Source organism: Schistocerca piceifrons, chromosome 7 (assembly GCF_021461385.2).
Source record: "Schistocerca piceifrons isolate TAMUIC-IGC-003096 chromosome 7, iqSchPice1.1, whole genome shotgun sequence".
Lineage (NCBI taxonomy): Eukaryota > Metazoa > Arthropoda > Insecta > Orthoptera > Acrididae > Schistocerca > Schistocerca piceifrons.
The window spans coordinates 31,090,450-31,104,755 of NC_060144.1; positions in this window are offsets into that span (position 1 = coordinate 31,090,450).

A 14,306-nucleotide genomic window follows, 5' to 3' on the forward strand; every position below is an offset into this window, starting at 1 on the left:
AGGTTTAACTAGTTCTAAGTTCTAGGGGACTAATGACCTCAGCAGTTGAGTCCCATAGTGCTCAGAGCCATTTTGCACAGAGTCCTGACCTGAATCCTATAGAACACCTTTGGGATGTTTTCGAGCACCGACTTCGTGCCAGGCCTCACCGGCCGACATCGGTACCTCTCCTCAGTGCAGCACTCCGCGAAGAGTGGGCTGCCATTCCCCAAGAAACCTTCCAGCAACTGATTGAACGTATGCCTGCGAGAGTGGAAGCTGTCATCAAGGCTAAGGATAGGCCAAAACAATATTGAATTCCACTATTACCGGTGGAGGGCACCACAAAATTGTAAGTTTCAGCCAGGTGTCCGGTTACTTTTGATCGCATAGTGTATTCTTGAATGAACATAACAATAGTCCTTACTAAATTGCCCCGATATGCCGGTAGGATATGGTCCAATTCCTCCACATTGGTCTCTATGGGGCTCCGTAAGATATCTGGCTGGAGAGAAGGACTGTAAAACGTTATTTTCAGACTGGGATAACCATTCCCATTGCAGTTGAGATCTGAAGAATATGGAAGTAATTCCATACGATAATTCCATCTCCCATTATGATGATGTTCATAAGGGTGGGACGGGTGGTTGCTTCGTCGTTCATCAGGATGAGTCCCGCTCTCTTATGTTCACCGATCGGAGACACAATGGGTACGAGGATGTTGTCTCGATACTTAACACCCGTCATCCTCTGTATTTGCAGAAGGGGTGTCTTGTGGCCTTAAACGTTTCCACCCCATCTTGAGAAGGGTGGCAGTCTTCGACTCGGTGTGTAAACGCTGCCCTCGTACGAGTGTTGTCAGGCTGGAGACTGATGCGGGTCTCACCGGAAAAGAGCGTTGTGTCCCATGCTGCCAACTTCACAAAGAGTGGTTTTGTGCCCATGCGACATAATAGCCTTTCCAAACCCGATTCAGAGGAGGACTTCGAGAGTTAGGGCACACAATCCCTGTTCATTGAGCATATTACAGTTTTTTGTGTTGATATCTGCTCTAATGTATCTGTTTGGAACTGCCACCACAGACCTTTAATATTATACTGAGATTTCGATACTACACCCTTGTTCTTTTCCTACCACAGCCACATCGGTGTAACTCCTCAGTGGATTCTGTCGCTAGATACTAGTTCCTGATTCTAGAGGCATAACTTTGGCTCGCAGTCGCTTTCGCTGCGACGTCCGCATGTCTCATTCCGTGCCCCATTACAGTGACTATCCGGAGTCTCTGACCACACGTTCTCATCCTTGGCATCTTCCTGAAGCAATAAAAATATTGTAACGACACGCAGAACAAGTACTGCAACATTTACTGGTGACACAGTTGCCATGTGCTGCATATACTGTCCCCTCGCTGTAGATATATGGAATGTTTCGACTAGGATTACATTACAACCAAACCAGTGTTCTCGTATCAGAACGTATTTTTTAATCACAAAGTTCATTATTAAAATATCGGCAATAGGTAACACTTTGAACACTGAAGTCGCATGGACTATTCCGCTGTCAGCTGCAACAGTCTTTGATGGAACTGAACGAAGTGCATGGAGACTTTGTTTATTAGTGCAAACTGTGGTGTCACCGCCAGACACCACACTTGCTAGGTGGTAGCCTTTAAATCGGCCGCGGTCCATTAGTATACGTCGGACCCGCGTGTCGCCACTGTCAGTGATTGCAGACCGAGCGCCACCACACGGCAGGTCTAGAGAGACGTCCTGTCACTCGCCCCAGTTGTACAGCCGACTTTGCTAGCGAAGCTACACTGACCGATACGCTCTCGTTTGCCGAGACAATAGTTAGCATAGCCTTCAGCTACGTCATTTGCTACGACCTTTCAAGGCGCCATAGCATTTGATATTTATCTTAAAGCATGTACAGTCAAGAGAGATGTTCTACAATTGTGGATTAAAGTTAAGTATTACAGCAACTGCGTCCGTTTTCTACGTTCTCATTTCCTTGTAATGTTCCAGACCTCACGCCAGCCTGCGTGAACTTAACGCGTGCCTTTCGGCTACCTCCGAGTGGCTTGGCTGTCTTGCCACGCCACTACACAAACTGCTTTAGTTAAATCAAGGGGCATGCATAGAACGATTTTTCGAATTAAAACTCGCTATTGTTGAATTTATGAGTGAAAAAGGAGTGCAGGAACAAAAACTAAAACATCCGGAACAGACTGCAGACGTCCCGTTTCGACTCGACTTTATTACACACTAACCACACTGGGACAATGCAAGGTCAGGTATCATTTCTTTCTGATTTGATGGGGAAGCATTCAAAACTACAATAGCATTATGGGAGGGATATATTCTTACGAATGCAGTCCAGTACTGCAGGCTCATTGTAATTAAAGAAAACGCGACACCTAAATAATTCATTCTGGCTTCCAAAAAATTACAAGGATAGTCCTAATCGTGCCCTAAACGACACTGCCAATCTTACATCTGTTTTCGAGGTGTTTTCGAGACCGTTTGCCACTACTATTTGAACCACCCCTGTGCATGTGTAGATATAACTGATTGAGCTGCAAGGCAATTCCCGTTTTAATGAAAAAACATTTTGTAGCACAACTACATTTCTTTCCTGAGGTTGGGTTTCCACGTTTCCATAACGAGGTTGCAAAAGTGCTTCAGTATTTCGATCGACATATTTGTGTCAAACAACTTATTTCGATTAGGAAACTAAATAAGTCACGATTAGCAAGTCATACGCAGTGCGACTGCATTGCTATTTAAGTGTGGCGAGTTCGCAGTTCCCCCTCCCGTGCCCCTGGTCACGGCAAGCCATCGTGGCGTGGCGGTGGCGGAAGCGTGCAGCGATGCTGATCGCTACGGCACTCACGACAGAGCTCGGCTGGCGCACCGAATTCTTGGCCGCCGCTGCTCTAGTGTAAGAGCTTGTTCAAAGATATAAGGGAACACTGGTGAATCGTCTGTGAATGTGCATTTACTTGTGTTCGTTTCGATTCACTTCGGTGTAAAGTGGGATTCACATGGTTACCACCATAGGAAATAAAACCTGTCTGAAGACTTTCAGTGGCGTTCCTACATTGCCTCAGGGCGAATGACAGCATCATTCCTTAATAAGAGTCACAGTAGATTTCTTCAAGCCTTTTTATTCTGCTGAGATAGTGTTTCACTTAAAATGTTATCGACAACAACAAATGTTAAAATTTTACCATCATTAAGAGCCTATTTCCAGCTACAAAAATAAAGCTAATAACACAACGGCATTTCCCCTCCAAGACTTAAACAAGGAGAGGAATAAATGGCATCGCTATTGAACATTCATCACTTGTGTTTACTTTCTTCTCCCCATTTTACATCTAAAATTAACTCTGAGAACATCTACTCGTCTCAGAAACAAACCGATAATGTCCGCATTTGACTTTTCTAAAGCAAAATACGGATGAGTTTAAATAGAACCACGCAAGTCTGTAACAAGTAGGCGCGAACAAGCTTAGTGCATCCAAGAGTCGTTTAGTAGATAGACTGTGTGCATATAAAAAATGACGAGCCTTTGCTACGAACTGTACATTTGAGCATGTGGACAAAAAGATATTATTTTCCCCTTGTATTGGGTTTTTCCAGTCAGCTCCGACGATGCATTTGCGTATAAGAACACAGCTGTTACTGTCGCTGGACGTTATTAGGCTATTATTTTAAAATTAATGCGTATTTTCCCTCTGTTTCTTAATAACGTATCATTGTAGGTTAATTCCTCTTCCTGCACTCAACAGCGATGAGGAAACTCCTTGTTCCGACTTCACACTTGCATCCATCTTCAACCTGGTGAAAAGGGTGGGATGTGTTCAATAAAATAATTTGAGGTCGTTATAACAACAGAACGTTTGCCCACGGATACGATATATTATAGAACGAGGGAGGAAGGGGGGGGGGGGAAAGCCGATAGTTAATATATCTTCACATCAAGCTATGCACAAAAAATAAGTGAGATTGTGTGAAATAACCAAGTAATTAGAATGTAAGCTGACCGCTGTGACCGAGAAGTTATAGGCGCTTCAGTCCGGAACCGCGCTGCTGCTACGGTCGCAGGTTCGAATCCTGCCTCGGGCATGGATGTGTGTGATGTCCTTAGATTAGTTAGGTTTAAGTAGTTCTAAATCTAGGGGACTGATGACTTCAGATGGTAAGTCCTATGCGCTTAGAACCATTTGAACCATATGAATGTAACTTAATCTGATCCGGCCACTGGTGCCATTAACATAGATTTTATAGCCAATGGAAATTTTCATTACAAACTGAGTTCAAGAATACGACATAGTATGTGAGGAAATTTTTATTTTCAACTCAGTAATTAATCCCATCTACTTTCGTAACGATCTGGTTCGTTAACAAAAGATAGTACTTCAATAATCACGATAATGGATATCTATTATCTTTAAACACAAACTACGGCTATCGATTTTTACAGTAATAGACCAGTAACTGCGTCTTCAGCCAATGAAACAAGGACAGAATGGAAAATGATATAATTACATGGTCCCAAAATATTTCTTATAATTAACATTCCGTGACCTAACCTGGAGATGTGCAGTGGATAAGGAGAGTGGTGTGAAACAGTCTTAATAGAAACAATTCATTCTAACTCACGAAAATTGCCATACCATTTTTCAGATACATTAGATATCGATGATTTATAGATGGTTAATTATTACAATCAAATTCGTTAGGGTGAAAACAGAAGGCGTACAGATAACGAACTAAAGAACACATCGTAGACTCTGCCTATGGCTGCTATGTGCGGCATCGAACGCAAATCCCCTAGTTCGGATAAAGTATTTTCAGACAGACAGCCGTGAAATGATTAAACGCAATCGCTTGAGGCGATAAAACATTCATTTAAATTCTGCAAGTTGAGCCAACCATTAAACTCATACAAACTGTGATAGAAAAGGTTTTGACTGTTTCCCGAACGAATGCGTGTTTGAATTTAGAAATAAGCTAAAGCACGAAACACTACGATCATTGATATTTGGTTGTTGTTGGGTTGTTTGGGGGAAGAGACCAAATTGCGAGGTAATCGGTCTCATCGGATTAAGGAAGGAAGTCGGCCATGCCTTTTCGAAGGAACAATCCCGGCATTTGTCAGGAGTGATTTAGGGAAATCACGGAAAACCTAAATCAGGATGGCCGGACGCGGGATTGAACTGTGGTCCTCCCGAATGCGACTCCCGTGTGTTAACCACTGCCCCACCTCGCTCGGTACCATTGATATGTTGTGTACATAGTTCCGCGTAGTCGGCACGTACACAACTTTCCCTATAGAGCGCGCCCCGCTGAGCACAACAGCGCAGGCGCAGCGCTCATCCGCCTCCGCACTACGAGATGGCGCTGCCATAGAGACGGACCAAATTCTGCTTCCGCCGATCCACGTATTAATATGTAACGCAGCCAATGAGATTGCTGCTGACATAGAACCTTTTCTCCTGAACGGGCATGGTATTATAATGAGTGTACAGACCTCTGATTAGTTAGTCTGCATTTCTCTGCACCAGTCTGCATTAGTCTGTAGTCAAGTTTCAGTCTGCGCCTAATAAGATTATCATATTCCTGTACATAGCCATGAAGAGAAATGTATAGACACTTTGTCAAGTATCAGAGATATGTGAGAATAAGATTAACGTACGAATACCAAACAAAATGAAGATTGTCAATTGTAAATAGCGTCCAGAATCAAGTTAAATAATTTTATGTTTTTATTATTTTAATAAATGTGTCTGAAAATTAATCAAGTTCTGTTTAAAGTTGATCACCGGCAATCTGTTACTCTAAGCGTGCAAGTGGCATTTCTATCGTCTGACCCAACGGCAGAAGATAAACAGGCCACGATAAGACCATGACACATATTGCTGACACTCGCCTACTTCGTTAGAGCGACAAGTCAAATACTCTGATGGTGTGTGTACCGAAGGTCTTAAAGTACGCACACCACATGATATTTAAGTGCACTTGGGAGCATTCCCTCAATGACAAAGTCGGTCTCAGTGTGAGGCCATATAAACGCGAAAACTGACTAAATAGAACCGATAACATAACGAGTAAATTAAATATTGCATTGTAGCACTTAGGTGAAAAAGATCGGAAGTGTTGCATGATGTAGTAGCGAACTGAATTCTAGCTCAAAACTATAACAGTAAGCTCAACGAGCATAGCATGCCATACTTACAAGATGGCAAACAGAGAAGTGCAAATGGATTCGCAGATTTTGATGGGCTCATTTTCGCTGACTGGAGGGGGGATTGCTGTAACCTTACCCCTGTCGCCAAGTGCATGGCAGCGTGGCTTCTAGAAACGGGAGGTCTCTGACACGCCCTGTGTTCCACTTTAGCTCTCCGACTACCAAACTACTGCGAGGTTGCTGTAGCTCATGTAGGGTGGCGTTGAGTCTCTGCTCCTTACAGCACTTTTAAAACGAACTGATACATCCACCTACTTATTCAAGAAGAGTTACAGCGTGGGAAGAATACTGAAAGATATCAGTGGGTGATAAATGAATGTATTGCTGTTTCCAGAGAAGCTATGCTGTTGCTTTATCACATCCAAAGTCTCTGTAAACCAAACAAATAATAATTATACAGATAATTCGAAATCCATCGATTAGCCTCAATTAGCCTTTTCTTCTTAACAGATAAAAATATCCAGTTTAATCAAAGCAATTGTCCTAATTCAAAACGGAACATTGGTATAAAAGACGGCACTGATAAAAATTCTTAGTGAAATCAGGTTTTGACGTTATTGCCTTTTAAATGCTGGCTTATTTTTAATGTCTCTGAAGATGCTTTTCAACCTGATAATATCCATAATCCTAGAAAAATCACAATAAACCCAAAATCACAGATACATAGACTTTCCTATTTAGTTTTAGTATATATACAGTGTCCCAGAAATTTTGCGACATACTTAGAGTGGTTGTAGAGTGTGTCTTAAGGAACTAATCGAGGATAGAAACCCGTGTGTAGAAAAGCCTTTCAGCGACGCTACATAGTGTCGAAGTTATAAGCCACACCTTTGGCAGCAATCGTGACTTGGTGCGCTGACGGAATGTCTCGCAATGTTGTTTCTTACTGAGTGGTCGCAACTGGTTTTCACGGTCGCCAGTAAAGACGTAGCTAGCTGCTGCGCAGACATATCTTGCCTCTTTTGAATGCGGTGCTCTGTTGACTTGATGGATCACAGTTTCGGGCAAGGCCTTCCATGTAAAGTGTTACCTCTGTTTTTCTCCTGCAAATCGAAAAAAAATTGAGATTTTAAAAGTTTCCATGATAAAAAATCAACAGCGTGAGCGAGACCATCATCCACTGAGGCAACAGAGTATCGCATTCATATGAGACAAGGACTGTCTGCGCAGCAGCTAGCTACAACTTCTCTACTGGCGATCGTGGCAGTCAGTCGCAAAGAACATTGCGCCATCCGTCGGTGTACACAGTGACGCTTTGGCTGCATGGCCTTCAGGCCAGAAGTCAGAATAAATAAAAAAAAGTAACGTTTGATGCCGAAGGAGTGGCCTAATGGCAGATGCCGGCGCATGTAACTTCGACGCTCTGTACCGTCGTTGGATGACCTTTCTGGACATGCGTTCCTGTCCTCGATTTGTTTCTCGAAACACCCTTTATAACTCTTCGAAGTTTGTCGCTACATTTCTGGGTCACCCTTTATTTACGAATAGTGATATTCACTCTACTGAATGAGGTCTCAACTATCGTTGTACCAAATGCGCACTGTACTTTCAATTCCAGTTTGGAAAGCATTTGATTATTAATAGAGATGAAGAAGCAACCTTTATTTTTATATAAAAACACAATTATTTCCATTGTTAACACTATTAAACGAAGTCTTCCTGCCATTTCAGACTCGCAACGCGCTTTCATTGAACTGGCAACCGCATGAGATGTCTTTGATTTACACAGGATGGACTTCGTTCGGCTGCATTCCGCTCTGCAGGCATGAAACATAGAAAACAAAAACCGAGAAAACACTGCAGTATATGCTTCTGTTTCACGTTTGCGTTACTTTGTGTGTCTAGAATAGTCAAATCGTAACTACGCAACGGTATAAAGTATTCGGCCGTAGCCTTACAGTTTCGCCGATCCGAGTCCAGATACGTTCTTACACTCTGTCCACGTTGCAGAAATGTTGTGTAGCGCATTCTAGTGTTTGTAGTTGATTTGATATAGATTTTAGTTTCCTAGGATTTGCCTAACCCACTTTCACTCTCTTTTAAGGAATATCATCTGATGACGACTTCGTAATAAACCAAAACCGAAAATGCTACAATTTCTGTAACACGTGGCTGAAAGATGTGACTAAAAATTTTTACGAAGCGGTCACTGTGTTTCCTTAAGGCAACAGAAATATTAAGCATTATTACAAAAATCATACATTATTAAAGTACTTAAGTAAAAGTATGCAATGGTTACCCTGTGTGTGTCAGTGTGTGAGTGAGTGGACTGTTCTGTATTAATGAAATTAATGTAAGTCAAAGTTCCTCGAAATAATGTTGTCATAATCATTCGATAATTTTTATAAACAGAACAGCTATTAATAAGTCGTTAATGTTCTGAATGTACAATTGTTTTCCGTTAGATAAATACTATAATTTTTCTGTCAAACTCCCTTGATCCTAAAGTTTTTTGAATAAGATTACTCGTTTTGAATCATTAACGAACGTGTTTCCTGATTTTGGAGTTCCTAACGTGAAGTATCATCGTGTCACGTCGAAGGCTTACAGACGTTACGAGCGCCGCCGTCTTCTACAGCTGTCTGTAGAAAAGTACGTCACACTGAACAGCACAAGAAGAACTGTAGAGAGGATAAACCAACAAACTACGAGTAGCTTGCGCCATCCAGCGACGGCGGTTACACTTCTGTACTCTTCCTTGCAAATTATGCTGTCTCATTTATTTTTTGAAATGTTGCTGTAAATTACTCTTTTCTCTCAGTTCATGTGTGATTTGATTTCCATTTTCATTTTTTTACTTATTTCTCTAAGCAAAACAAAAACTGGAATACGTCAAACATGTCCTCGAATTTTGTTCCATCTTCTTATTTTGCAAATACTAACTTTAAAAGCATCACACCATATTCGATCTCAGTCGCCCCCTGGTGTCTCCCTTCCTCTCAACCCCCAACCAGTTGCCGCGCCTTTACTGCTGTGTCCCACCCTCTCTCCATCTCCACACCCTCCATCTCCTTTCCCCACACAACTTCCACCATCTACCCCCCCCCCCCCCCCCTCTGGATGATGAGCTTCGACCTGACATCTACCCTTCCTACCAACTCTAACCCCATCCTCCTGCCTCCTCCTCAGGGCTCCCTCTCCTCCCCTCCCTCCTCCTGAGCGGCTTCCCCCTCCTACTCCCCCTCCCTCTCTTCTACCCCCTTTCAGTGTCTCTGCACTCCCTCCTGCCTTGTCTTCATCTCCTGCCCCACGTGTCTCCAGCCTCTTCGTGTACCCGCTGATGCCCCTCCTCTCTTCATCCTGCCGCTTCCCCTGCTGCCCCATGCTCTCCCCTTCTTTTCCATCCTCTCTGACCTTTCCCTCGGCAGGTTCCACCTGGCAGCTCTATTCTTCGTTGTGTGGGTTTTAAGTGTGTTGTTCCGGAGTGTTTTTAATACTGTGGCCGACTTTTAACCTGTGCATGTGCATTCAGTGTCTTCTCCGTGTTTTAAAAGTCACCAACTGTGTTTTTTAACTTCCTGGTGACTTTTTTAAGTGTCCCCCATGAACATCTCCATGTGAGTGTATTTTTACCTCCATTTTCTCCCCTTACTCTGCTTTATGTTCCCCTTTTTTATTGACGTATGAATGTAACATTTTATTCTTGTTTTAGTTGTCATGTCACTCAGCTGAAGAGCGGCAGATTGTGCCGCTGACAGCCCTCCCCTGCCCATATGGGGCAGGGGAATGAAATCACAATAATGAAAAAAAAAGAAAAAAAATTCGATCTCAGTGTGGTTCCTGTAACAAAATTCTATTTTAGAAACATTTTACAAAATTCTGATTATCTGTAACCCATCAGGAAAGTAACAGATATTTATATGGTCAAATAATTTTTTTTGCGTATTTCCACATATACAGGGTGTTTCAGTGAATGTGTTTGCCTCTGTAAGTTACGAAGTAATAGGCGACTGAAATAGTTATTGCAGTAGACCATAAGAAACGTTACACTTTCTGTGGAGCAATGAACATAGATTATTGTGTTATTATCCAAAGAGTTACAGCAAAAAGATACAATTTTTTAAATGGAACAATAGTTGTTTGCATCATGCACTGGAATCAGTAACACTAGCTGTGTGTACAGAAATTTAAATTACACTCTTATCATCTCTAGTTTGGGAGCTACAACCCTTCAAAGTTTCAGGGGCAGATACCACACACGCTGCGGATAAAGCAATGCGCCTGCTAAATGCGGGGCGGCCGAGTTGTAACGTCGCCGGTGTCACGGAGCGAGAAGCTTCCTCGATGCGCTGTTAGACTGCCGACTGTCGCCGCACATGGCCGTATACCCGACAGTTCGAGCCAGACAGTGTAACGTTTCTCATGGTGACCTACCGCAATAAATATTTCTGTCGCCTGTTAGTTAGTAACTTACAGAGGCAAACACATTAAGTGAAACACACTTGAAGAATGCGTGGCAACACGAAGTTTTTTTTACATATTTATGACTTGTTGCAGATCACTGGAATGAGAGGTATATTGTGTTTATCTTATAATTTCTGTAACTGTAGTAGACAGTGATGCTTTCTTCTGTTGCTTTTATTGCATATTCTGAAGACGACTACGGCATAGCCAAACCAGGTAGCATTGTGCAAAAACGTTTGCCGTGTAGGCAGATAAATAGAAAATTATTTAAAGCGTATGATCTCTCTGTAGATGGTAGCTTTACGTCAAAATTTACTCAGATATTGTAATGCTGCCTTGTAATAAAATTCGTAAGCCGTGTTTATCACATAAAAGAAGAGACGCACATTGCAAAATAATTGCGAATGCAGTTGACCAATTTTAAGGTAGGTTGGATCTAAATCCTAAGTAATTTCTGAGTATTACTGAAGGCGGTGTTGAGAGGGTTGCTTCGACACTTGTGCGCACTGCCACACCATCTCCTCACGAGGTTATGTAGACGCCAGCAGGCAGTTGGCGCAACACGTGGGCGTCCGTGTATTCTGCCGTACACCGCGCTGTCAGAAGCTCTCCGCCCCCCGAGATGTTTATCTAGAGACGCTGTCTTCCACCTGTCACGCACGGTACCTGCTGCGACCTAAGGAAACCACTGCGCAGCTACGACTGCATCCTGACTGGAAGTTAACTGTATTTACGAACACCCGTCTGGCCAGGTACGAGAACTCCTCCTGGAATTGACCTAGGTGTCACAGATTAAGTTTTTGGTTGCCATCTTTGCATTTGTACTACAACAGAGCGCCAAAGTCTCCGGAATACGGAAAGAAAAAAGAGGAGAAAGAAAGAACCCACGAACACACTCCACATATCTCTCAAATCACTGACTTCACTCACTCGTAAGCAGATGCCCTTTCACATACAGTAGGCTTCCGTTTTTACTCTGCGACATATTTCCCACAGTTAGATTACAAATAGTTGTCTTTCCCTAGCTGTGACTAACGCATTCCGGGGCTTTCCCTTGGATGTAAGGCAAATGACGGAAATGGAAATCTCGGCTCAAGTGTTCACGAACTCCATCTACTCCTCTACCAGGACGCCTAGTGTTTGGCTGAAAAGTCCTGAGTCTTCAGTCGGTCCCTTCGCTAAGAGTGTGCTCTGCTTAGATAATGACAAGCAAATCGGAATGTTGGCCGGCCACTGTGGTCGAGCGGCTCTAGGCGCTACCGTCTGGAACCGCGCGACCGCTACGGTTGCAGGTTCCAATCCTGCCTCGGGCATGGATGTGTGTGATGTCCTTAGGTTAGTTAAGTTTAAGTAGTTCTAAGTTCTAGGGGACTGATGACCTCAGATGTTAAGTCTCATAATGCTCAGAGCCATTTGAATCATTTTCGGAACGTTGTGTACTATCAACCAATATCTACCAATCCCCAGTGATTTTACTTCAAATACTTTTGGTGATAATTTTAATAAAATGTAATCAAAAGGTGATTACACCATTAGAACGTGGTATAAGCATCTTTCTGTATATTTATGTGTTAATAGAACTGTTCATTCACAGTTAATGTTATAACTCTTGTAATCCATAAATATTATCACAATGAGTGTGTGTATATATGCATATATGTATGTCCCACACCTTCTGCTAAATCAGTGAACCGATTTGAACCAAACTTGGTACACATATCAGTTACTGTCTGAAAATCATCGTTGTCGATTTAAGAACCACATACTTACCAGAGGGGTGGGGGTGGAGGTGAATAAGCGGAGTGGCCCACACGCATAAGTACCCATATTTTAGTCATCCAAAATTTGAGAACTAGAGCACTTAGAGACTGGCAACGAACTTCATACATAAGACCCTTATAAAACTTTTTCTCGCTCACGACCCCTCCGCCCCCCTCAATATGACGAAAGGAATAAGTTCACCGCTTAACAAATTTCCACTGTTCATGCAGTACAACTGCGGCAAGAAGCACGACGTTTAAAATCATTACTTCCAAATATTACTTCTTTCCTACTTATTGTACTCGCGACAAATTTTGCAAAGAGTATTCGCATAAACCCCAGAATGAGCCAGGAAGTTATATCTTTGTGAGACACGTAGGTTACAATATATGACATCACAAACACTCAAACACGTGAAAAACTCCCGCATCATGATTACATTTTAATTTATTACTTCTTTCATACCAACTCTATACCCAACGCATTTTGCAGGAGCAGGTATATAAAACATTGGACGTAACTGCCAAATCATACCTTTGTGAAATATGTATTTCGGCAGATATGACATTATAAACATTGAGCATGTGTGAAAATGAAAGTGCAGGGCGAAATTCGCTAGAGGTACAGATCAAAGACGTGAACAAATACATTTGAAATATGATACACATACGTTAAATAGATCTGACACGTGGCCAAGACCACGGGTAAAAAGCTCATCCTAAACTCGTGGAACGAGTTTAAATAAACTGGCTAAACATATTACTTACGAAGTGTAATGAAACTGTGTGGCGGTAAGAACAACCGGAGAGAGGAAAGGAAGAGGAGGAGATGAACAGATAGAGGGGAGAGGACGGAATGGACAGAGAAAAGGAAAGAGTAGGACATCCACAGTGAAAGGGTGGAGGAGGTGATAGAGAGAGAAGGGAGGAGAGATTGAGGGAAGGGGAAGGAGCAGATGGACAGAGGAGGCAGGAGTAGGTGGATAGAGAGAAAGACAGGAGGAAGTAGACATAGAATGGACGTGGCAGAGGTAGGTAGAGAGACGACGTGAAGGTGATGGTCAGAGAGGGGTGAAAGAAGAGATGGACAGAGAGAGAGGGGCAACAATGAGATGGACTAACAGGAGATTGGAAGAAATTCAACGCCAGGTACTCATCTAGTAATTTAGAACATGTTTTTCATGTAATAACTTATTAACTGTTTCATCCGAGTGGTATGTTGTAGGTACAAGCGAAAGGGTCGAATGGAAGACAGTGGAACAAGCAAGTAATCCCAATAAACAAACATCCAGAAAGCAATATTTTTTCTGATATGACATACTGCGACTTAGTATGTGAACACCTTATAATAGAGTCCCCTGGGGCTCTAAATTCAGATACGCATTTCAGGACAAGCGCATTGCAATGACTGGTCCACCTGACCACCGTCCATGTGAAGGCAGTATACAGTATGTCTCCTCATCAATGACCCCACGCGAAAAGGCACATGAAAGTGCATTGGCGCATCATCATACATGTGCCACATACACATCCTTTCACCATAACTGACACAACTGCCTTGTGCATATGTCACATCACGAAATAGGCCAATCAATATATATATATATATATATATATATATTGGCCTATATATATGTATATATATATATATATATTGGCCTATATATATATATATATATATATATATATATATATATATATATATATATATATGCAGAACGCGAATTGTGATTAGAGTTCCGCATCAGCTGTTGAATATTTCAGAACAAATGAAAATCTGTGCTGGACTGGAATCCAGATTTCCTTTCCGTCGCTACCAGTCCCGTTAACCGCTTTTTTTTCTTTTCTTTTAGTTGTCTTAAGGAAATAGAGCGCTCAGCTTCAGGCTGGTGGAGATCATGGGGGCAGGCC